Source organism: Pseudophryne corroboree, chromosome 1 (genome assembly GCF_028390025.1).
Source record: "Pseudophryne corroboree isolate aPseCor3 chromosome 1, aPseCor3.hap2, whole genome shotgun sequence".
Classification (NCBI taxonomy): Eukaryota; Metazoa; Chordata; class Amphibia; order Anura; family Myobatrachidae; genus Pseudophryne; species Pseudophryne corroboree.
This window is the reverse complement of record NC_086444.1, coordinates 862,816,286-862,839,013: the sequence shown is the minus strand read 5'-3', so window position 1 is coordinate 862,839,013 and position 22,728 is coordinate 862,816,286. Positions and strand designations below refer to the sequence as shown.

At 48.3% G+C, this 22,728-nt stretch overlaps 1 protein-coding gene across 1 annotated transcript in view; it reads right to left on the bottom strand.

Moving 5' to 3' along the window:
• Nucleotides 1–21,785, bottom strand: part of FUT10 (fucosyltransferase 10) — an 84,464-nt gene extending 62,679 nt beyond the window's left edge. The window contains exon 1 of the mRNA XM_063920000.1: nt 21,206–21,785. The gene's annotated coding sequence lies outside the window, so the exon portion shown is untranslated. The remainder of the gene's footprint in view (nt 1–21,205) is intronic.
• Nucleotides 21,786–22,728: the final 943 nt, after the last annotated feature.

Sequence of the window (22,728 nt, the reverse complement as noted above, 5' to 3'; positions counted from 1 at the left end):
TTTTACTTACCGATAAATCTATTTCTCGGAGTCCGTAGTGGATGCTGGGGTTCCTGAAAGGACCATGGGGAATAGCGGCTCCGCAGGAGACAGGGCACAAAAAGTAAAGCTTTTCCAGATCAGGTGGTGTGCACTGGCTCCTCCCCCTATGACCCTCCTCCAGACTCCAGTTAGGTACTGTGCCCGGACGAGCGTACACAATAAGGGAGGATTTTGAATCCCGGGTAAGACTCATACCAGCCACACCAATCACACCGTACAACTTGTGATCTAAACCCAGTTAACAGTATGATAACAGCGGAGCCTCTGAAAGATGGCTTCCTTCAACAATAACCCGAATTAGTTAACAATAACTATGTACAATTATTGCAGATAATCCTCACTTGGGATGGGCGCCCAGCATCCACTACGGACTCCGAGAAATAGATTTATCGGTAAGTAAAATCTTATTTTCTCTATCGTCCTAGTGGATGCTGGGGTTCCTGAAAGGACCATGGGGATTATACCAAAGCTCCCAAACGGGCGGGAGAGTGCGGATGACTCTGCAGCACCGAATGAGAGAACTCCAGGTCCTCCTTAGCCAGAGTATCAAATTTGTAAAATTTTACAAACGTGTTCTCCCCTGACCACGTAGCTGCTCGGCAAAGTTGTAATGCCGAGACCCCTCGGGCAGCCGCCCAAGATGAGCCCACCTTCCTTGTGGAGTGGGCCTTTACAGATTTAGGCTGTGGCAGGCCTGCCACAGAATGTGCAAGTTGGATTGTGCTACAGATCCAACGAGCAATCGTCTGCTTAGACGCAGGAGCACCCATCTTGTTGGGTGCATACAATATAAACAACGAGTCAGATTTTCTGACTCCAGCTGTCCTTGCAATATATATTTTTAATGCTCTGACAACGTCCAGTAACTTGGAGTCCTCCAAGTCACTTGTAGCCGCAGGCACTACAATAGGCTGGTTCAGATGAAATGCTGACACCACCTTAGGGAGAAAATGCGGACGAGTCCGCAGTTCTGCCCTGTCCGAATGGAAAATCAGATATGGGCTTTTGTAAGATAAAGCTGCCAGTTCTGACACTCTCCTGGCCGAAGCCAGGGCTAGAAGCATGGTCACTTTCCATGTGAGATATTTCAAATCCACCTTCTTTAGTGGTTCAAACCAATGAGATTTTAGAAAGTCCAAAACCACATTGAGATCCCACGGTGCCACTGGAGGCACCACAGGAGGCTGTATATGTAGCACTCCCTTAACAAAGGTCTGGACTTCAGGGACTGAAGCCAATTCTTTTTGAAAGAAAATCGACAGGGCCGAAATTTGAACCTTAATAGATCCCAATTTGAGACCCATAGACAATCCTGATTGCAGGAAATGTAGGAATCGACCCAGTTGAAATTCCTCCGTCGGAGCACTCCGATCTTCGCACCACGCAACATATTTTCGCCAAATTCGGTGATAATGTTGCACGGTTACTTCCTTCCTTGCTTTAATCAAAGTAGGAATGACTTCTTCCGGCATGCCTTTTTCCTTTAGGATCCGGCGTTCAACCGCCATGCCGTCAAACGCAGCCGCGGTAAGTCTTGAAACAGACAGGGACCCTGCTGAAGCAAGTCCCTCCTTAGAGGTAGAGGCCACGGATCTTCCGTGATCATCTCTTGAAGTTCCGGGTACCAAGTCCTTCTTGGCCAATCCGGAACCACTAGTATCGTCCTTACGCCTCTTTGCCGTATAATTCTCAATACTTTTGGTATGAGAGGCAGAGGAGGAAACACATACACCGACTGGTACACCCAAGGCGTTACCAGCGCGTCCACAGCTATTGCCTGCGGATCTCTTGACCTGGCGCAATACCTGTCCAGTTTTTTGTTGAGGCGAGACGCCATCATGTCCACCATTGGTCTTTCCCAACGGGTTACCAGCAAGTGGAAGACTTCTGGATGAAGTCCCCACTCTCCCGGGTGAAGATCGTGTCTGCTGAGGAAGTCTGCTTCCCAGTTGTCCACTCCCGGGATGAACACTGCTGACAGTGCTATCACATGATTCTCTGCCCAGCGAAGAATCCTTGCAGCTTCTGCCATTGCACTCCTGCTTCTTGTGCCGCCCTGTCTGTTCACATGGGCGACTGCCGTGATGTTGTCCGACTGGATCAACACCGGTTTTCCCTGAAGCAGAGGTTCTGCCTGGCTTAGAGCATTGTATATTGCTCTTAGTTCCAGAATGTTTATGTGAAGAGACGTTTCCAGGCTCGTCCATACTCCCTGGAAGTTTCTTCCTTGTGTGACTGCTCCCCAGCCTCTCAGGCTGGCGTCCGTGGTCACCAGGATCCAATCCTGTATGCCGAATCTGCGGCCCTCCAATAGATGAGCACTCTGCAACCACCACAGAAGAGACACCCTTGTCCTTGGAGACAGGGTTATCCGCAGGTGCATCTGAAGATGCGACCCTGACCATTTGTCCAACAGATCCCTTTGGAAAATTCTTGCGTGGAATCTGCCGAATGGAATTGCTTCGTAAGAAGCCACCATTTTTCCCAGGACTCTTGTGCATTGATGTACAGACACCTTTCCTGGTTTTAGGAGGTTCCTGACAAGCTCGGATAACTCCTTGGCTTTTTCCTCCGGGAGAAAAACCTTTTTCTGAACCGTGTCCAGAATCATCCCTAGGAACAGCAGACGAGTTGTCGGCATTAACTGGGATTTTGGAATATTCAGAATCCACCCGTGCTGTTTTAGCACTTCTTGAGACAGTGCTAATCCCATCTCTAGCTGTTCTCTGGACCTTGCCCTTATTAGGAGATCGTCCAAGTATGGGATAATTAATATGCCTTTTCTTCGAAGAAGAATCATCATCTCGGCCATTACCTTTGTAAAGACCCGAGGTGCCGTGGACAATCCGAACGGCAGCGTCTGAAACTGATAGTGACAGTTTTGTACAACGAACCTGAGGTACCCCTGGTGTGAGGGGTAAATTGGAACGTGGAGATACGCATCCTTGATGTCCAAGGATACCATAAAGTCCCCCTCTTCCAGGTTCGCTATCACTGCTCTGAGTGACTCCATCTTGAACTTGAACTTCTTTATGTACAGGTTCAAGGACTTCAGATTTAGAATAGGCCTTACCGAGCCATCCGGCTTCGGTACCACAAAAAGAGTGGAATAATACCCCTTCCCTTGTTGTAGAAGAGGTACCTTGACTATCACCTGCTGAGAGTACAGCTTGTGAATGGCTTCCAAAACCGTCTCCCTTTCGGAGGGGGACGTTGGTAAAGCAGACTTCAGGAAACGGCGAGGTGGATCTGTCTCTAATTCCAACCTGTACCCCTGAGATATTATCTGCAGGATCCAGGGATCTACCTGCGAGTGAGCCCACTGCGCGCTGTAATTTTTGAGACGACCACCCACCGTCCCCGAGTCCGCTTGAGAAGCCCCAGCGTCATGCTGAGGCTTTTGTAGAAGCCGGGGAAGGCTTCTGTTCCTGGGAAGGAGCTGCCTGTTGCTGTCTCTTCCCTCGACCTCTGCCTCGTGGCAGATATGAATAGCCCTTTGCTCTCTTATTTTTAAAGGAACGAAAGGGCTGCGGTTGAAAAGTCGGTGCCTTTTTCTGTTGGGGAGTGACTTGAGGTAGAAAGGTGGATTTCCCGGCTGTAGCCGTGGCCACCAAATCTGATAGACCGACTCCAAATAACTCCTCCCCTTTATACGGCAAAACTTCCATATGTCGTTTTGAATCCGCATCGCCTGTCCACTGTCGCGTCCATAAAGCTCTTCTGGCCGAAATGGACATAGCACTTACCCGTGATGCCAGTGTGCAGATATCCCTCTGTGCATCACGCATATAAAGAAATGCATCCTTTATTTGTTCTAACGACAGTAAAATATTGTCCCTGTCCAGGGTATCAATATTTTCAATCAGGGACTCTGACCAAACTACCCCAGCACTGCACATCCAGGCAGTCGCTATAGCTGGTCGTAGTATAACACCTGCATGTGTGTATATACTTTTTTGGATATTTTCCATCCTCCTATCTGATGGATCTTTAAGTGCGGCCGTCTCAGGAGAGGGTAACGCCACTTGTTTAGATAAGCGTGTTAGCGCCTTGTCCACCCTAGGAGGTGTTTCCCAGCGCTCCCTAACCTCTGGCGGGAAAGGGTATAATGCCAATAATTTCTTTGAAATTATCAGCTTTTTATCAGGGGCAACCCACGCTTCATTACACACGTCATTTAATTCTTCTGATTCAGGAAAAACTATAGGTAGTTTTTTCACACCCCACATAATACCCTGTTTAGTGGTACCTGTAGTATCAGCTAAATGTAACGCCTCCTTCATTGCCAAAATCATATAACGTGTGGCCCTACTGGAAAATACGGTTGATTCGTCACCGTCACCACTGGAGTCAGTGCCTGTGTCTGGGTCTGTGTCGACCGACTGAGGCAAAGGGCGTTTCACAGCCCCTGACGGTGTTTGAGTCGCCTGGACAGGCACTAATTGATTGTCCGGCCGTCTCATGTCGTCAAACGACTGCTTTAGCGTGTTGACACTATCCCGTAGTTCCATAAATAAAGGCATCCATTCTGGTGTCGACTCCCTAGGGGGTGACATCCTCATATTTGGCAATTGCTCCGCCTCCACACCAATATCGTCCTCATACATGTCGACACACACGTACCGACACACAGCAGACACACAGGGAATGCTCCTAACGAAGACAGGACCCACTAGCCCTTTGGGGAGACAGAGGGAGAGTTTGCCAGCACACACCAAAAGCGCTATATATAACAGGGATAGCCTTATAATAAGTGCTCCCTTATAGCTGCTTTATATATATCAAAATATCGCCATAAATTTGCCCCCCCTCTCTGTTTTACCCCGTTTCTGTAGTGCAGTGCAGGGGAGAGACCTGGGAGCCGTCCTGACCAGCGGAGCTGTGAGAGGAAATGGCGCCGTGTGCTGAGGAGATAGGCCCCGCCCCTTTTCCGGCGGGCTCGTCTCCCGCTATTTAGTGAATCCAGGCAGGGGTTAAATATCTCCATATAGCCTCTGGGGGCTATATGTGAGGTATTTTTAGCCTTTATATAGGTTACATTTGCCTCCCAGGGCGCCCCCCCCCAGCGCCCTGCACCCTCAGTGACTGCGTGTGAAGTGTGCTGAGAGGAAAATGGCGCACAGCTGCAGTGCTGTGCGCTACCTTTAGAAGACTGCAGGAGTCTTCAGCCGCCGATTCTGGACCTCTTCTGACTTCAGCATCTGCAAGGGGGCCGGCGGCGCGGCTCCGGTGACCATCCAGGCTGTACCTGTGATCGTCCCTCTGGAGCTGATGTCCAGTAGCCAAGAAGCCAATCCATCCTGCACGCAGGTGAGTTCACTTCTTCTCCCCTCAGTCCCTCGTTGCAGTGATCCTGTTGCCAGCAGGACTCACTGTAAAATAAAAAACCTAAGCTAAACTTTTTCTAAGCAGCTCTTTAGGAGAGCCACCTAGATTGCACCCTTCTCGGCCGGGCACAAAAATCTAACTGGAGTCTGGAGGAGGGTCATAGGGGGAGGAGCCAGTGCACACCACCTGATCTGGAAAAGCTTTACTTTTTGTGCCCTGTCTCCTGCGGAGCCGCTATTCCCCATGGTCCTTTCAGGAACCCCAGCATCCACTAGGACGATAGAGAAATAGGATTTTAATTACCTACCGGTAAATCCTTTTCTCGTAGTCTGTAGAGGATGCTCGGGTCCATATTACTACCATGGGGAATAGACGGGTCCACCAGGAGCCATTGGCCCTTTAAGAGTTTGAGAGTGTGGGCTGGCTCCTCCCTCTATGCCCCTCCTACCAGACTCAGTCAAGAAACTGTGCCCGAGGAGACGGACATCTTCGAGAGAAAGATTATACACAGATAGTGGCGAGATTCACACCAGCTCACACAACAAGGCAAACCAAGTAAACTAAGTTGAAACCCAGCAACAGCTGAACATTACTAAACCAAGTAACAAGGCAGTACTTAACTAAGAACAAAGCCGTACTGAACCAGATAACCACTGCAGGATAATGAAGTGCTGGGCGGGCGCCCAGTATCCTCTATGGACTACGAGAAAAGGATTTACCGGTAGGTAATTAAAAATAAGAATTTACTCACCGGTAATTCTATTTCTCATAGTCCGTAGTGGATGCTGGGGACTCCGTAAGGACCACGGGGATTAGCGGCTCCGCAGGAGACTGGGCACAACTATAAAGAAAGCTTTTAGACTACTGGTGTGCACTGGCTCCTCCCACTAAGACCCTCCTCCAGACCTCAGTTAGGATACTGTGCCCGGAAGAGCTGACACAATTAGGAAGGATTTTGAATCCCGGGTAAGACTCATACCAGCCACACCAATCACACCATATAACTCGTGATACAATACCCAGTTAACAGCATGATAACAACTGAGCCTCTCAACAGATAGCTCAACAATAACCCTTTAGTTAAGCAATAACTATATACAAGTATTGCAGACAATCCGCACTTGGGATGGGCGCCCAGCATCCACTACGGACTATGAGAAATAGAATTACCGGTGAGTAAATTCTTATTTTCTCTAACGTCCTAAGTGGATGCTGGGGACTCCGTAAGGACCATGGGGATTATACCAAAGCTCCCAAACGGGCGGGAGAGTGCGAATGACTCTGCAGCACTGAATGAGAGAACTCAAGGTCCTCCTCAGCCAGGGTATCAAATTTGTAGAATTTTGCAAACGTGTTTGCCCCTGACCAAGTAGCAGCTCGGCAAAGTTGAAGAGCCGAAACCCCTCGGGCAGCCGCCCAAGAAGAGCCCACTTTCCTCGTGGAATGGGCTTTCACTGATTTAGGATGCGGCAGTCCAGCCGCAGAATGTGCAAGCTGAATCGTACTACAGATCCAGCGAGCAATAGTCTGCTTAGAAGCAGGTGCACCCAACTTGTTGGGCGCATACAGGATAAAGAGCGAGTCAGTCTTCCTGACTCCAGCTGTCCTGGAAACATACATTTTTAGGGCCCTGACTACATCCAACAACTTGGAAGCCTCCAAGTCATTTGTAGCCGCAGGCACCACGATAGGTTGGTTCAGATGAAAAGCTGATACCACTTTTGGGAGAAACTGGGGACGAGTCCTCAATTCTGCCCTATCCATATGGAAAATCAGATAAGGGCTTTTACATGACAAAGCCGCCAATTCTGAAACACGCCTGGCCGAAGCCAAGGCCAACAACATGACCACTTTCCACGTGAGATATTTCAAATCCACGGTTTTCAGTGGCTCAAACCAATGTGACTTTAGGAAATCCAACACCACGTTGAGATCCCAAGGTGCCACTGGAGGCACAAAAGGGGGCTGAATATGCAGCACTCCCTTAACAAAAGTCTGAACTTCAGGTAGTGAAGCCAATTCTCTCTGGAAGAAAATCGATAGAGCCAAAATCTGGACCTTAATGGAACCCAATTTAAGGCCCATAGTCACCCCTGACTGTAGGAAGTGCAGGAACCGGCCCAGCTGAAATTCTTCCGTTGGGGCCTTCCTGGCCTCACACCACGCAACATATTTTCGCCATATGCGGTGATAATGGTTCGCGGTTACTTCTTTCCTAGCTTTTATCAGCGTTGGAATGACTTCCTCCGGAATGCCTTTTTCCTTCAGGATCCGGTGTTCAACCGCCATGCCGTCAAACGCAGCCGCGGTAAGTCTTGGAACAGACAGGGCCACTGCTGCAGCAGGTCCTGTCTGAGCGGTAGAGGCCATGGGTCCTCTGACATCATTTCTTGAAGTTCCGGATACCACGCTCTTCTTGGCCAATCCGGAACAATGAGTATAGTTCTTACTCCTCTTCTCCTTATTATCCTCAGTACCTTTGGTATGAGAGGAAGAGGAGGGAACACATAAACCGATCGGTACACCCACGGTGTTACCAGAGCGTCCACAGCTATCGCCTGCGGGTCTCTTAACCTGGCGCAATATTTTTCTAGCTTTTTGTTTAGGCGGGACGCCATCATGTCCACCTGTGGTTTTTCCCACTGGTTTACAATCATTTGAAAGACTTCAAGTCCCCACTCTCCCGGGTGGAGGTCGTGCCTGCTGAGGAAGTCTGCTTCCCAGTTGTCCACTCCCGGAATGAACACTGCTGACAGTGCTAACACGTGATTTTCCGCCCATCGGAGAATCCTTGTGGCTTCTGCCATCGCCGTCCTGCTTCTCGTGCCGCCCTGTCGATTTACATGGGCGACCGCCGTGATGTTGTCTGACTGGATCAGTACCGGCTGGTTTTGAAGCAGGGGTTTTGCCTGACTTAGGGCATTGTAAATGGCCCTTAGTTCCAGAATATTTATGTGCAGGGAAGTCTCCTGACTTGACCATAGTCCTTGGAAGTTTCTTCCCTGTGTGACTGCTCCCCAGCCTCGAAGGCTGGCATCCGTGGTCACCAGGACCCAGTCCTGTATGCCGAATCTGCGGCCCTCTTGAAGATGAGCACTCTGCAGCCACCACAGCAGAGACACCCTTGTCCTTGGAGACAGGGTTATCAGACGATGCATCTGAAGATGCGATCCGGACCACTTGTCCAACAGGTCCCACTGAAAGGTTCTTGCATGAAACCTGCCAAATGGAATCGCTTCGTAGGAAGCTACCATTTTTCCCAGGATCTGCGTGCAGTGATGCACCGACACCTGTTTTGGTTTTAGGGAGGCCTCTGACTAGAGATGACAGCTCCTTGGCCTTCTCCTCCGGGAGAAACACTTTTCTCTGTTCTGTGTCCAGAACCATCCCTAGGAACTGCAGGCGTGTCGTAGGGACCAGCTGTGACTTTGGAATGTTTAGAATCCAGCCGTGCTGCTGTAGCACTTCCCGAGATAGTGCTACCCCTACCAACAACTGCTCTCTGGACCTCGCCTTTATCAGGAGATCGTCCAAGTACGGGATAATTAAAACTCCCTTCCTTCGAAGGAGTATCATCATTTCCGCCATTACCTTGGTAAAGACCCTCGGAGCCGTGGAGAGACCGAACAGCAACGTCTGGAATTGGTAATGACAATCTTGTACCACAAACCTGAGGTACTCCTGGTGAGGATGGTAAATGGGGACATGTAGGTAAGCATCCTTGATGTCCAGCGATACCATGTAATCTCCCTCGTCCAGGCTTGCAATAACCGCCCTGAGCGATTCCATCTTGAACTTGAATTTTTTTATATATGTGTTCAAGGATTTCAAATTTAAAATAGGTCTCACCGAACCGTCCGGTTTCGGTACCACAAACATTGTGGAATAGTAACCCCTTCCTTGTTGAAGTAGGGGCACCTTTACGATCACTTGTTGTGAATACAGCTTTTGAATTGCCTGTAACACTGTCTCCCTGCCTGAGGGAGTGGTTGGCAAGGCAGATTTGAGGAAACGGCGGGGGGGGAGACGTCTCAAATTCCAGTTTGTACCCCTGAGATACTATTTAAAGGATCCAGGGATCCACCAGTGAGCGAGCCCACTGATTGCTGAAATTTTTGAGACGGGCCCCCACCGTACCTGGCTCCGCCTGTGGAGCCCCAGCGTCATGCTGTGGACTTAGAGGAAGCGGGGGAGGACTTTTGCTCCTGGGAACTGGCTGTATGCTGCAGCTTTTTCCCTCTACCTCTGCCTCTGGGCAGAAAGGACGCGCCTTTAACCCGCTTGCCCCTATTGGGCGGAAAGGACTGTACCTGATAATACGGTGCTTTCTTTGGTTGTGAGGGAACATGGGGTAAAAATGTAGACTTCCCAGCTGTTGCTGTGGAAACGAGGTCCGAGAGACCCTCCCCGAACAATTCCTCACCGTTATAAGGCAGAACTTCCATGTGTCCTTTGGAATCTGCATCACCTGTCCACTGCCGAGTCCATAACCCTCTCCTGGCAGAAATGGACATTGCACTAATTTTGGATGCCAGCCGGCAAATATCCCTCTGTGCATCCCTCATGTATAAAAGTGCGTCTTTTATATGCTCTACGTTTAGCAAAATAGTGTCCCTGTCTAGGGTATCTATATTTTCTGACAGGGAATCTGACCACGCAGCAGCAGCGCTGCACATCCAGGCTGAAGCTATAGCCGGTCTCAGTATCACACCCGTGTGTGTATATATAGATTTCAGGATAGCCTCCTGCTTTCTATCAGCAGATTCCTTCAGGGCGGCCGTATCCGGAGACGGTAGTGCCACCTTCTTTGACAAGCGTGTGAGCGCTTTATCCACCCTAGGGGATGTTTCCCAGCGTGACCTATCCTCTGGCGGGAAAGGGTACGCCATTAGTAACCTCTTAGAAATTACCATCTTTTTATCAGGGGAAGCCCACGCTTCTTCACACACTTCATTTAACTCTTCAGATGGAGGAAAAGCTACTGGTAGTTTTTTCTCTCCAAACATTATACCCTTTTTTGTGGTACCGGGGGTAACATCAGAAATGTGCAACACATTTTTCATTGCCTCAATCATGTAACTTGTGGCCCTACTGGAAGTTACATTAGTCTCTTCGTCGTCGACACTGGAGTCAGTATCCGTGTCGACATCTGTGTCAACCATCTGAGGTAGCGGGCGTTTTAGAGCCCCTGATGGTTTTTGAGACGCCTGGGCAGGCACAGGCTGAGAAGCCGGCTGTCCCACATTAGGTATGTCGTCAAACCTTTTATGTAAGGAGTCGACACTATCACGCAATTCCTTCCACAGCACCATCCACTCAGGTGTCGACCCCGCAGGGGGTGACATCACATTTACAGGCATCTGCTCCGCCTCCACATAAGCCTCCTCATCAAACATGTCGACACAGCCGTACCGACACACCGCAAACACACAGGGAATGCTCTGACAGAGGACAGGACCCCACAAAGCCCTTTGGGGAGACAGAGAGAGAGTATGCCAGCACACACCAGAGCGCTATATAACACTGGGATCCCACTATCAATGAGTGTTTTCCCTATAGCTGCTTTTTTATATATATTACATATATATATATATCTATACTGCGCCTAAATTTAGTGCCCCCCCTCTCTTTTTTACCCTTCTGTAGTATTCTCAGACTGCAGGGGAGAGCCAGTGAGCTTCCTTCCAGCGGAACTGTGAGGGAAAAATGGCGTCAGTGTGCTGAGGGAGAAGCCCCGCCCCCTTTTTGGCGGACTTTCTCCCGCTTTTTCTGTGATACTGGCAGGGGTAATTTTACATCTATATAGCCTCTGGGACTATATATGATGTATATTTTGCCAGCCAAGGTGTTATTTATTGCCCTCAGGGTGCCCCCCCCAGCGCCCTGCACCCATCAGTGACCGAAGTGTGAGGTGTACATGAGGAGCAATGGCGCACAGCTGCAGTGCTGTGCGCTACCTTGGTGAAGACCGAAGTCTTCTGCCGCCGATTTTCCGGACCTTCTTCGTGCTTCTGGCTCTGTAAGGGGGACGGCGGCGCGGCTCCGGGAACGAACACCAAGGTCGGGTCCTGCGGTCGATCCCTCTGGAGCTAATGGTGTCCAGTAGCCTAAGAAGCCCAAACTACCACCTGTTAGGTAGGTTCGCTTCTTCTCCCCTTAGTCCCTTGCTGCAGTGAGTCTGTTGCCAGCAGATCTCACTGAAAATAAAAAAACTAAATATACTTTCTTTCTAGGTGCTCAGGAGAGCCCCTAGTGTGCATCCAGCTCAGCCGGGCACAAGAATCTAACTGAGGTCTGGAGGAGGGTCTTAGTGGGAGGAGCCAGTGCACACTAGTAGTCTAAAAGCTTTCTTTATAGTTGTGCCCAGTCTCCTGCGGAGCCGCTAATCCCCGTGGTCCTTACGGAGTCCCCAGCATCCACTTAGGACGTTAGAGAAATCCTATTTTCTCTTACGTCCTAGAGTATGCTGGGGTCCATATTTCCATGGGGATGTACCAAAGCTCCCAGAATGGGAGGGAGAGCGCGGAGGCTCGTGTAGAACTGATTGACCAAACTTTAGGTCCTCAGAGGTCAAAGTATCGAACTTGTAGAACTTAGCAAACGTTTTCGACCCTGACCAAGTAGCCGCTCGGCAAAGCTGTAAAGCCGAGACACCCCGGGCAGCCGCCCAGGAAGAACCCACCGTAGAATACGCATGCTGGATAGTGAACCTGATCCAGCGAGAGATCGTCTGCTTAGAAGCAGGACACCCAATTTTCTTGGGATCATACAGGACAAACAGAGAGTTTGATTTTCTGTGACGAGCAGTCCTCTTCACATAGATTTTCAGAGCCCTTACAACGTCCAAGGACTCTGAAGTAATTGAGGAGTCAGTAGCAACTGGCACCACAATAGGTTGATTAATATGAAAAGCCGACACAACTTAGGAAGAAACTGCTGACGTGTCCGGAGCTCAACTCTATCTTCATGGAAGATCAAGTAGGGGCTCTTACAAGACAAAGCCCCCAACTCCGACACACGTCTAGCAGAAGCTAAGGCCAACAACGTGACAGCTTTCCACTTGAGAAACTTGACCTCAACCTCCGGTAGAGGCTCAAACCAATTCGATTGGAGGAACTGTAACACCACGTTAAGATCCCAGGGTGCACAAAGGGAGGCTGGATGTGCAGAACCCCTTTCAAGACAGTCTGAACCTCAGGGAGGGAAGCTAGTTGTTTCTGGAAGAAAATGGATAGGGCCGAAATCTGGACCTTTACGGATCCCAACCTCAGGCCCATATCCACACCTGCTTGCAGGAAGAAGAGAAACCGTCCCAGTTGAAACTCCACCGTAGGAAACTTCTTGGATTCACACCAAGAGACATACTTTTTCCAAATGTGATGGTAATGTTTAGATGTTACTCCTTTCTTAGCCTGTATCAGGGTAGGAATAACCTTGGTCAGAATGCCCTTTCAAGCTAATATCTGGCGTTCAACCTCCATGCCGTCAAACGTAGCCGCGGTAAGTGTTGATAAGCGCACGGTCCCTGTTGCAGTAGGTCCTCCCGAAGAGGAAGAGGCCTCGGATCTTCCAGCAGAAGACCAAGAAGATCCGCGTACCAAGCCCTTCTTGGCCAGTCTGGAGCAATGAGGATTGCCTGAACTCTTGTTCTCCTTATGAGTTTTAGAACTCTTGGAATGAGTGGAAGTGGAGGAAACACGTACACCGAATGGAACACCCACGGAGACACCTGGGTGTCCACTGCCACGGCTTGCGGGTCCCTTGATCTGGAACAATACTTCCGAAGCTTCTTGTTGAGACGGGAGGCCATCATGTCTATTTGAGGTACACCCCAAAGATCTGTCACTTCCGTGAACACCTCCGGATGGAGGCCCCACTCTCCTGGATGGAGATCGTGTCTGCTGAGGAAGTCTGCTTCCCAGTTGTCTACTCCCGGAATGAAGATTGCCGACAGTGCCAGGTACGCATCCTTGATATCCAGGGATACCAGAAACTCTCCCTCCTCCAGACCTGAGATCACTGCCATGAAAGACTCCATTTTGAATTTGAACACCTTCAGATACGGGTTCAGCGATTTCAAGTTCAAAATTGGTCTGACCGAACCATCCGGTTTTGGTACCACGAAAAGGTTCGAATAATAACCCTTGTTTTGCATATGAGGTGGAACTGGAACAATTACCTGTGACTTTTCCAATTTTAGAATGGCTTCCTGTAGGATAGCCCTGTCTGTCAGCAAGGCCGGCAAGCCTGATTTAAAGAATCGGTCAGGCGGGAGTTCTTGAAACTCCAGTCTGTACACCTGGGACACAATATCCTGTACCCAGGGATCCAGGCCGGACGACACCCAGACGTGCCCGAAACGACTGAGTCTCGCACCCACCAACTCTACCTCCAGGCTATGCGGTCCACCGTCATGCTGAGCATTTTGATGAAACAGAAGCAGGTTTCTGGTCCTGGGAGCCTGTGGGAGCAGGCTTTTTGGATTTCGCACGGCCACCTCTAAAGAAGGTGGTAGGAGGCTTAGACTTTTTGGCCTTAGCGGTCCGAAAGGACTGAGAAGCAGCTGAAGAAAATGGTTTCTGTGTAGGAGGTGTAGCAGAGGGAAGGAAAGGTGACTTACCCACGGTTGCCGTGAAAATCATTGCATCCAATGCTTCCCCAAATAGAGCCTGACCTGTGTAGGGTAGGTTCTCCACACTTCTCCTGGACTCCGCGTCTGCAGACCATTGGCGTAGCTAGAGTCCCCTGCGAGCAGATACCGACATGGAAGAAATCCGCGCAGTCAACGTACCCAGGTCCTTCATAGATTCCACCATGAACCCCGCAGAATCCTGTATGTTACGTAAAAACAATTCAATGTCACTTCTATCCATTGTATCCAAATCCTCTAGTAATGTGCCTGACCACTTTACTATGACTTTAGAAATCCATGCACAGGCAATAGTGGGCCTTAACGCCACTCCTGAAGCAGTGTAAATGGATTTGTGCGTAGTGTCAATCTTACGATCAGCCGGTTCTTTTAACGCAGTAGATCCAGGGACAGGTAAAACCACCTTTTTAGACAGTCTGGAGACAGATGCGTCAACAATGGGTGGGTTTTCCCATTTTTTCCTATCCTCCTCAGGGAAGGGAAAAGCAACCAGAACCCTTTTTGGGATCTGGAATTTTTTCTCCGGATTTTCCCTAGATTTTTCAAATATAGCGTTTAATTCTTTAGACGCAGGGAAGGTTAGCGAGGCTTTCTTATTATCTGTGAAGTAAGCCTCCTCAACCTGCTCAGGTGTTGTGTCAGTAATGTTTAACACATCTCTAATGGCCTCAATCATGAGCTGCATGCCCTTGGCAAGGGATGCCGCCCCCCTCAGCACATCCCCATCACCGTCTGCATCCAACTTAGAACCAGCTTCCCTGCGGCTGTGCAATACTATACACATCAGGCACCTGGTGAACAACTATTCTCAGCATGGCTAAATTGGATGCTTAAATATATGAGTAAATCTTAGAAGTAAATATACTTATTTATTTATTATACTTCAGTATGTAGGTAAAAATCAAATCCCCAGAATGCTATATATCTGCTGGGATGTAGTCGGGATCCCGGCGGTCAAAATCCTGACGCCAGAATCCCAACCACCAGAATGCTGGCAGCGCCACCACGGCTATTCCCTCGCCTGGGTGTCCAGGTCATGCATGGAGGTGGAATAGAACCTGTAGCGAGAACAGCGAGCCCGCCCCCCTGTCGGCATTCTGGCGGTCGGGATTCTGGCGGTCTGGATTTTGATTGCCGGGATCCCGTACCCAACGCATATCTGCCAACCTAGCTTCTTTTCATTGCTGCTACTTTTATTTCTCTAACGTCCTAGTGGATGCTGGGGACTCCGTAAGGACCATGGGGAATAGACGGGCTCCGCAGGAGACTGGGCACTCTAAGAAAGATTTAGTACTACTGGTGTGCACTGGCTCCTCCCTCTACTAACCCACACACTCCGGTCACTGTAGGGTGCAGGGCGCAGGGGGGGGCGCCCTGGGCAGCAATTGATTACCTCCTGGCAAAAAGCAGCATATATACAGTTGGACACTGTTATATGCATGAGCCCCCGCCATTAATTTTACACAAAATCGCGGGAGAAGCCCGCCGCTGAGGGGGCGGGGCCTTCTTCCTCAGCACTCACCAGCGCCATTTTCTCTCCAGAGCTCCGCTGAGAGGAAGCTCCCCAGGCTCTCCCCTGCAGAAGCACGATAGAGAGGGTGAAAAAGAGAGGGGGGGCACATAAATTTGGCATAAAAACAATATATACAGCAGCTACTGGGTTAACACTAAGTTACTGTGTGATTCCTGGGTCATATAGCGCTGGGGTGTGTGCTGGCATACTCTCTCTCTGTCTCTCCAAAGGGCCTTGTGGGGGAACTGTCTTCAAATAGAGCATCCCCTGTGTGTGTGGTGTGTCGGTACGTGTGTGTTGACATGTCTGAGGTAAAAGGCTCCCCTAAGGAGGAGATAGAGCAAATATGTGTGTGAGAGGGTGTCTCCGTCGACAACGCCGACACCTGTTTGGATATGTGTAAATGCTGAGGTGAATTTATTGCACAAAAGATTAGAGAACAGACAGGAAATCTACCCATGTCTGTCCCTATGTCACAGAGACCTTCAGAGTCTCACAATGCTCACTATCCAAAATAATAAACACTGATATCGACACGGAGTTTGACTCCAGTGTCGACTACGATAATGCAAAGTTACAGCCAAAATGGCTGAAAGGTATTCAATATATGATTATTGTAATAAAAGATGATTTGCATATCACTGATGACTCATTTGTCCCTGACACAAGGGTACACATGTTTAAGGGGAACAAAGCTGAGGTAAATTTCCCTCCTCTCATGAGGAAAAAGAGCGGGAATCTCCAGACAAGAGACTGCAGCTTCCCACAAAAAATTCTCAGGCAGTATCCTTTCCCCACTAGGGCCAGGATGTGATGGGAATCTTCCCCTAGGGTGTCACGTTTGCATAGAAGGTAGCACTAGCTATTCTCAGGGATCCTGCAGATAGCGTGCACATTCTAGTACAGGTTGTGTATCCCATATCCAAATATTCCGAAATACGGAATATTCCGAAATACGAACTTTTTTGAGTGAGACTGAGATAGTGAAACCTTTGTTTTTTGATGGCTCAATGTACACAAACTTTGTTTAATACACAAAGTTATTAAAAATATTGTATTAAATGACCCCCAGGCTGTGTGTATATAAGGTGTATATGAAACATAAATGAATTGTGTGAATGTAGACACGCTTTGTTTAATACACAAAGTAAAAAAAAATATTGTCTAAAATTACCTTCAGGCTGTGTGTATAAGGTGTATATGAAACATAAAAGCATTCTGTGCTTATATTTAGTTCCCATCACCATGATATCTCATTATGGTATGCAATTATTCCAAAATACGGAAAAATCCCATATCCAAAATACCTCTGGTCCCAAGCATTTGGGATAAGGGATACTCAACCTGTACACTACTCAGACCGGCGATTGTGTCGGCATGGGTTTATAGCGCTGTGGCAGCGTGGACAGGTACCTTATCAGCAGAGATTGAGACCCTAATATGCATATACAGGTTGAGTATCCCTTATCCAAAATGCTTGGGACCAGAGGTATTTTGGATATCGGATTTTTCCGTATTTTGGAATAATTGCATACCATAATGAGATATCATGGCAATGGGACCTAAATCTAAGCACAGAATGCATTTATGTTTTATATGCACCTTATACACACAGCCTGAAGGTAATTTTAGCCAATATTTTTTATAACTTTGTGCATTAAACAAAGTGTGTCTACATTCACACAATTCATTTGTGTTTCATATACACCTTATACACACAGCCTGAAGGTAATTTAATACAATATTTTTAATAACTGTGTGTATTAAACAAAGTTTGTGTACACTGAGCCATCAGAAAACAATAGTTTCACTATCTCACTCTCGCTCAAAAAAGTCCGTATTTCGGAATATTCCGTATTTCGGATATCTGGATATGGGATACTCAACCTGTATGTATATGTATATGTATATATGTATATATATATATATATATATATATATATATATATATATATATATATATATATATATATATATATAGAGAGAGATATATATATATATATATATATATATATAGAGAGATATATAGAGATATATATATATATATATATACATACACACACACACACATGAGAGAGAGAGAGAGATATATATATATATATAGATAGATATATATATATATTAAAGATGCTGTCTTAAGAGATAGGTGTATATATATATATATATATATATATATATATATATATATATATATATATATATATATATATATATATATATATATATAAATATATAAAACATGCCCAAAGAGACCTAGAGTCAAAGCTATGTCGATTTCTGCTTGACGTGTCCTGTAGAATGTGCAATGGACAGATGATGCAGACTTAAGAGGCATATGGAAGGCTGAGGATTGTGTGGAGAAGGGTTCTCGGACCTGGTCTCCACAGCTATAGCTGGTAATTCTGATATTTTGCTTTATATTCCTGCACAGCCTAGGAAAGCACGACATTATCAAATGCAGCCTTTCGAATAAAGAAACAAGAAAGTCAGAGGTGCGTCCTTTCTTGCTAGAGGCGGGGGCAGAGGAAAGAAGCTGCACAACACAGCTAGTTCCCAGGAACAGAAGTCCTCCCCGGCCTCTACAAAGATCCACCGCATGTCGCTGGGGCTCCACAGGCGGAGCTAGGCCCGATGGGGGCACGCCTTCGTAAGTTCAGCCACAAGTGGGTTCACTCCCTGTTAGATCCCTGGGCAATAGATATTGTGTCTCAGGGATACAAGCTGGACTTTGAGAAGATGCCCCCTCACCGACGGCCCTGCCGGCTTCCCCCCACGAGAGGGAAACAGTGTTAACTGCAATTCACAAATTGTATCTTCAACAGGTGGTGGTCAAGGTTCCCCTCCTTCAACAAGGAGGGGGTTATTATTCGACCATGTTGTAGTCCCGAAACCAGACGGTTCGGTCGGACCCATATTGAATTTAAAATCCCTGAACATATACCTGAAAAGGTTCAAGTTCTAAGAGCGGTTATTGCAAGCCTGAAAGGGGGAGGTTTTATGGTGACTCGGGACATAAAGGATGCATACCTTCATGTCCCCATTTATCCACCTCATCAGGCGTACCTCAGAATTGCGGTACGGGATTGCCTTGCCTTCACATCAATATCCTGGAACTAAGGGCCATATACAACGCCCTAAGTCAAGCGGAGACCCTGCTTCGCGACCAACCGGTTCTGATTCAGTCAGACAATATCACCGCAGTGGCTCATGTAAACCACGGCACAAGGAGCAGGGTGGCGATGGTAGAAGCCACCAGAATTCTTCACTGGGCGGAGAATCACTTAAGCGCACTGTCAGCAGTGTTCATTCCGGGAGTGGACAACTGGGAAGCAGACTTCCTCAGCAGGCACAACCTCCACCCGGGAGAGTGGGGACTTCATCAAGAAGTCTTCGCGCAGCTTGTAGGTCGGTGGGAACTGCCACAGGTGGACATGATGGCATCCCGCCTCAACAAAAAGCTACAGAGGTATTGCGCCAGGTCAAGAGACTCTCAGGCGATAGCTGTAGACGCACTGGTGACACCGTGGATGTTCCAGTCGGTTTATGTGTTTCCTCCTTTTCCTCTCTTACCCAAGGTGCTGAGAATCATAAGGAAAAGAGGAGTGAGAACAATACTCATTGTTCCGGATTGGGCAAGACGGACTTGGTATCCAGAGCTGCAAGGAATGCTCACAGAGGACCCATGGCCTCTGCCTCTAGGGCAGCATCTGTTGCAGCAGGGACCTTGTATGTTCCAAGATTACCGCAGCTGCGTTTGAGGGCATGGCGGTTGGACGCCGGATCCAAGTAGAAAAGAGGGATTCCGGATGAGGTTATTCCTACGCTGATAAGGGCTAGGAAGGACATGGGTGTGAGGCCAGGAATGCCTCTACAGAGGAAGTCCAGCTGGGCCGTTTCCTTCACTTCCTACAGTCGGGAGTGACTTTGGGCCTAGAATTGGGGTCCGTTAAGGTCCAGATTTCGGCCCGATCCATTTTCTTTCATACAAAAACTAGCTTCTCTATCCTGAAGTTCAGACGTTTGTAAAGGGAGTGCTGCATATTCAGCCCCTTTTTTGTGCCACCAGTGGCACCTTGGGATCTAAACGTGGTGTTGAGTTTCCTGAAATCTCACTGGTTTGAGCCGCTTAAGACCGTGGAGTTTAAATATCTCACGTGGAAAGTGGTCAAAAATTGGCGGCTTTGTCATGTAAAAGCCCCTATCTGGTTTTCCATATGGACAGGGCAGAATTACGGACTCGTCCGCAATTTCTGCCAAAGGTGGTGTCATCTTTTCATGTGAACCAACCTATTGTGGTGCCTGCGGCTACTCATGACTTGGAGGATTCCAAGTTACTAGATGTAGTCAGGGCTTTGAAGATTTATGTAGCCAGATCGGCTAGAGTCAGGAAACCTGACTCGCTGTTTATCCTGTATGCATCCAACAAGCTGGGTGCTCCTGCTTCAAAGCAAACTATTGCTCGCTGGATCTGTAACACGATTCAGCAGGCTCATTCTGCGGCTGGCTTGCCGCCTCCAAAATCAGTAAAAGCCCATTCCACAAGGAAGGTGGGCTCTTCTTGGGCGGCTGCCCGAGGGGTCTCGGCATTACAACTTCCGAGCAGCTACTTGGTGTACTTGCCGAGCAGCTACTTGGTCGAGTTCAAACACTTTTGCAAAGTTCTACAAGTTTGATACCCTGGCTGAGGAGGACCTTGTGTTTGCTCATTCGGTGCTGCAGAGTCACCCGCACTCTCCCGCCCGTTTGGGAGCTTTGGTATAATCCCCATGGTCCTTACGGAGTCCCCAGCATCCACTAGGACGTTAGAGAAATAAGATTTTACTCACCGGTAAATCTATTCCTCGTAGTCCATAGTGGATGCTGGGCGCGCCGTCCCAAGTGCGGACTTCTTTTGCAATACTTGTATATAGTTATTGCTTAAATAAGGGTTACGTTATGGTTGCATCAGGTTTGTCTGATGCTCTGTTGTTGTTCATACTGTTGACTGGGTATGTTATCACAAGTTATACGGTGTGGTTGGTGTGGCTGGTATAAGTCTTACCCTGGATTCCAAAATCCTTTCCTTGTAATGTCAGCTCTTCCGGGCACAGTTTCCTTAACTGAGGTCTGGAGGAGGGGCATAGAGGGAGGAGCCAGTGCACACCAGTAGTACTAATCTTTCTTAGAGTGCCCAGTCTCCTGCGGAGCCTGTCTATTCCCCATGGCCCTTTCGGAGTCCCCAGTATCCACTACGGACTACGAGAAATAGATTTACCGGTGAGTAAAATCTTATTTTATTTCCCATCAACAATTAACTGCTAAAATAGAATACAGAAGCTAAAGGCATTAGGATTAATTTAGCTGTTACGGCAACTGAAATACAAGTGATATTACATACAGATTACTGCACTATACAGCAACAAGTGGGCAGATAGGATGCTGTCTATTGTGCATCATAAGCTTTTACTATACAGTGTTGTACAGTAACAAGACTGAACTTTTCCTATTTACATATAGAGACATTTATAAACCCTAACAAAGGGCAGTAGTATTAGTGTATAAGAAACATGCATCACAGACTCAAACATGAATGCAGGAACAGCTTCATTAATTACAGTCTATCCCATTGCAAAACCAGACTGACGTAAATGAGTGTAAAAGGGATAAAACCCTGACATGCTTCCATTACTAACCATTCCTCCTGCAGCAGGGTTCCTTCCTCTGTCTGTGGATGAACAGAACACAATGACAATCACACACACAGTCAGCTTGCAGTAAACTGTGGACGGGTCCCTTCCGTACCGAGCACTGGGCAGATGACTGGTAATATGGGCATCACTGCAAGCGGAACCTGATCAGTCAGCCACAGAGATCCAGCTCACATCTTGCTGTAAGGACGTGGAGGCACGGCAACTGGGAGAGAGACAACAGCTCCAGCGAAATCCCGGTCTGGATTTATCACAGCTCAAGCTCCAGTTTACTTAAAATGAACGTCTCATTTCCTTGCGCCGACTCACAGTTGAATTCTAGCCGTATTTTCAGGATTGCTTAAGCAAACCATTCACCATTAACACTTGTTGAATTAATAGAACAGTAATTCACAGAGTGATCTCCTTAAGGGGGGTACACAAAAATAAGTGAATAAGAATCCATATTAAAATAGTAAAATAATACAAGGTAATACATCTAAAGGTTATTTTATCTGTAAATGTGCTCGTTAATTAGCACTCCTTTTCTCTGTGTGATAATACTCCTCTGTTTTTTCAGAATACAGTTTAACCCTCAGTCAGGCACAGCTGGCCTGACAGGTGCCGCAAAACTGTTCTCGCTCCCCTCTTCACCCCAAGGGGGCGCAGGGGCCTGTCCCTACTAGTATCTTCCTTTGTTCGTCGGGAGGCTTGCCACCTAGCAACAGCTGGTGGGTTAGGTGCAAGCCTCCCTGACGATCGCTGGAAGGGTGGTATTCATGTGACCGCCGGTCAGCTGACCGACAGTCACATGACCTCCTCCACCAGCCCGACGGTTTACTATCCCGATGGTCGGCATGCCGACCAACAGGGACTATTTCCACTCGTGGGTGTCCACGACACCCATAGAGTGGGAATAGAACCAGTGGCGACCGCAGGTCGCTACCGAGCCCGCAGCGTGGCGAGCTTGCTGCACTCGCCCCTCCCCGCCGGGATCCTGGCGTCGGTATGCTGCCGGGATCCTGGCGTCGGTAAGCTGACCGGCGGTCTCCTGACCGCCGGTCAGCAGTACTACACCCCGCTGGAAGGGTAAAGTGAAAGAAACTTTCACTTACCCTTCCACAGCCTGGGGAGAGCGGGGACAGAGCTGCGGGTCACGCGCGCGCATTCTGGGCACGTGTGCGCGCACCATATAAGGCGCTAGGCCCCGCCCCCAGGTTAGATTTTACCTCAGCGCTGCAGGATGGAGGACACAGTGTCTGTTTCAGCCACAGACACCCTGATAGTGTCCCCACAACGCAGCAAGAGAGGCAGGCAGCCTTCTAGGAAGAGCCTAGAAAAAGCTGCTGACACAACAACTTCCTCAGATGAGGATATAATATTTAAAATAGAGATGAGCGGGTTCGGTTTCTTTGAATCCGAACCCGCACGAACTTCACTTTTTTTTTCACGGGTCCGAGCGACTCGGATCTTCCCGCCTTGCTCGGTTAACCCGAGCGCGCCCGAACGTCATCATGACGCTGTCGGAT